The sequence below is a fragment of the Mustela nigripes genome, chromosome 17, assembly GCF_022355385.1.
Source record: "Mustela nigripes isolate SB6536 chromosome 17, MUSNIG.SB6536, whole genome shotgun sequence".
Taxonomy (NCBI): domain Eukaryota; kingdom Metazoa; phylum Chordata; class Mammalia; order Carnivora; family Mustelidae; genus Mustela; species Mustela nigripes.
Window position 1 is genome coordinate 33,279,228 of NC_081573.1, and position 3,353 is coordinate 33,282,580.

Here is a 3,353-nt window from a genome sequence, read left to right on the forward strand (position 1 = left end):
CTCTCTCTCTCTGCCTGCCTCTCTGCCTACTTGTGATCTCTCTCTGTCAAATAAATAAATACAATCTTTAAAAAAAAACAAAAAAAAAACAAAAACAAAAAGATTTTATTTATTTATTTATTTGAGAGAGGGAGAGAGAGAGGATGAGAAAGAGAGAAAGAGAGCATGAGAGGAGAGAGGTCAGGGGAAGCAGCAGACTCCGAGCCCGATGAGGGACTTGATTCTGGGACTTCAGGATCATGACCTGAGCTGGAGGCAGTTGCTTAACCAACAGAGCCCCAAGATTTTTTTAAAAAATATTTTATTTATTTATTTGACAGACAGCAAGAGAGGGAATACAAGCAGGGGGAGTGGGAGAGGGAGAGAAGCAGGCTCCTTGCAGAGCAGGGAGCCCAATGCAGGGTTCCATCGGGATTGTGACCTGAGCTGAAGGCATATGGTTAACAACTGAGCCACCCAGGCACTCTGGTATGTCTTTACAACTAATTCTGTTCATCTCTTTTTAGTGAACAAAGATTCTGGTTAGAATTTAATGGCAGGGATTTGTTCCCATTAAGCTTATTTTTATTGTGACTTTCTATTTAAGAGGAAGCATGCAAGTTTCCTATTATAACCATATTATTATAACAGTCTTCTCAAAATACATTTATTACAGTTTTAAAAATGAGGCCATTCCAAGAAAATATTTAGTTTTTTAAAAGTGCACACAACTCTTGCATATATGGTCAAATATTCTACCAGGGGTGTCAAAACCATTTGGTAGGAAAGAGGCAGGCTTTCAACATACAGCTGGGAAAATGGGAGGTCCACATGCAAAAAAAAAAAAAAAAAGAAAAAGAAAAAGAAAAGAAAGGAAAAAAAGATGAAACTGGACTTAACGTGAAAATGATCTAGAAGCCTGGCTGGCTCAGTTAGTGTGACCCTTTCTTGGGGTCCTGAGTTCAAGCCCCACATTGGGTGTAGAAATTACCTAAAAAAAAAAAAAAATTTTTTTTAAAGCAACAACACAAAGACCTAAACATTAAGTCTAAAACTGTAAAATTCTTAGAAGAAAACATGCAGGGAAAATCTTCATGACTTTGGATTTGGCAATGATTTCTAGGGTATGATGCCAAAGGCACAGGCAACAGAAGTAAACATAAATTGAACAATATAAAAATTAAATTTTCTGTGCATCAAAGGATACAATATATGAAGTGGTGGGTTATGGATTGTGGGAAAATATTCGCCAATCATATATCAGACTCGAGGGGCTACTTTATGGAATACGCAAAGAACACCCTACAACTCAATCACAAAATCAAAGTGAAAAAAATGGGCAAAAGATTTGACTAGATATTTCTCTAAATAAGATATACACGTGGCCAACAAGCACATGAAAAATACTCAACAACATTAATCATTAAGGAAATGCAAATCAAAACCACAATGAGATATCCCCTCACATTCAGCGTGGAGCCCCACGAATACAGGGACTCTCCAATCCCCTCACTGGCTTTTCCTCCAAGATGCTTCTCAAGCCTTGTCTTCAGTGCCTCCAGCGGCCCCGACCTCACTCCCAGTGGCAGGCACCCTGTTTCCTTTCCAACAAGCTCTCTTTTCTTTTCCTTCTTTCCTCCTTCCTTCCTTCCCTTTCTTTTTTAGATTTTATGTATCTATTTGACACAGAGTGAGAGAGCACAAGCAGGAGGAGCAGGTAGAGGCAGAAGGAGAAGCCGGCTCCCCGCTGAACAAGGAACCCCAGTCGGGGCTCACTCCCAGAACCCTGGGATCGTGACCCCAGCTGAAGGCAAAGTTTTAACCGACTGAGCCACCCAGGCGCCCCCAAGCTTTTTTTTTTTCCTATGGAAAACTTCCTCTGTAACGATCCACCCATTGCATGTCCACCTCAAACCCCAGTTCCTGGAACAAAAAAGGACAGACGGACACAATCCCAACCCCTTGTACAAACTAGGCTTTTGTAGACACATAAATGGTCTCCTCTCCAAATTAAACAGCCTCCAGCTTTTCCCCTGCTCAGTGTATCAAAAAGGTGTAAAAGCCATCTTTCTCTGCATGCGGCTCCAGGTCAACACGTTGTGGAATGCGAGCCCACGGCTTCCAGTCCCGAGGAGTTCATGGCAAAGTCCATCTCAAAGCACCTCCTTTCCAAAAAGAATTGCCTAAACCACCGCCCCCCTCACCCCCTCACCCCGCTATTTAGTCCCGACCTTTGCCACCGATAATGGCAGTCGTTAAAAATAATAGCACATCAGCTTCCGAACTTTGGCGAGTGGCCAGAATTTAACTATAGTTTTGTTTCCATTTTGTTTATTTTTAGGATTATTTTTTGATCGATGGCCAGGGAAACTGATTTTTCGTTTTCTGCTAAGGCTTCAGTTTCCATTTAATTTCATACGTAGAAAAAAAGTCCGACTCATTTAAAGAATAAGTTAAGTCTCGGTAACACGGGTCGTTTTTATCCGTGGACGCCTAAGATCGTCCGTGCAGACCCGGAGTGGCCAGCTTACCTCATAGGCCTTGGCTGGTTTCCAAGCCACGTGGCACGGAAATAGCAACTACATCTAGTCCTTCCAAACGTTTTCTCGGAAGTCAGGATGGCCGAGCGGTCTAAGGCGCTGCGTTCAGGTCGCAGTCTCCCCTGGAGGCGTGGGTTCGAATCCCACTTCTGACAATTCCAAACTTTTTCTCTTTTTTTCGTTGCAACCTTAGAGGAGATTGCGTATGTTTGACAACTCTAAGAATGGACCTGCGATATAGATCCGGGCTTTCTTTTTACAGTCTCAGGTAAAATAAATGTCATTACGAAGAAAGTGCCCGTCAAAAAGGAAATACTTGTTTTGTAAAGCGATTAAAATAGAACTCTCCGAAGGTAAAGTATCACCTAGTAGATCTGTAACTGTTGGTGAAAAGCAAAACAGCTTTGTCAGGAGTGGGATTCGAACCCACGCCTCCAGGGGAGACTGCGACCTGAACGCAGCGCCTTAGACCGCTCGGCCATCCTGACTGTTGCAACCCAGCTTTGCAAGCAAACCTCTTCGGAATAGCTCTAGTGTGCGCATGCGTAGCGAAGAGCCGCGTTGTGGGGAGGGCGGGGGCGGGCTTTGTTTCGCGCGGAGTGTTGGGAACAACTAGAAAGACGCGCCCGCTCGAAGGGGCGGGGCGAAATGGGACTGGGACCGACCCAGCGAGGTGACTGACGGCAGAGGGCGCGCGCGGGGCGCTGGAGAATCGGGGACTCTGACTCGCAGGCTTGCGTGCCTTCGACGGGCACAGTTTATGCAGGCGTGCATTCATTTACAATTCAAGTCGGCTTCGAGACTGGCGTATCTGCCACACTTCCTGTGTATTTC

General features: G+C 44.5%; 2 non-coding genes across 2 annotated transcripts; one reads left to right on the forward strand and one right to left on the reverse strand.

Moving 5' to 3' along the window:
• The first annotated feature begins 2,591 nt into the window (after positions 1-2,591).
• TRNAL-CAG (transfer RNA leucine (anticodon CAG)) lies at positions 2,592-2,674 on the forward strand. The gene has a single exon. It is a non-coding gene; the product is annotated as a tRNA-Leu (tRNA).
• Positions 2,675-2,924: 250 nt separating this feature from the next.
• On the reverse strand, positions 2,925-3,007 carry TRNAL-CAG (transfer RNA leucine (anticodon CAG)). Its single transcript has one exon. It is a non-coding gene; the product is annotated as a tRNA-Leu (tRNA).
• Between the last annotated feature and the right edge of the window lie 346 nt (positions 3,008-3,353).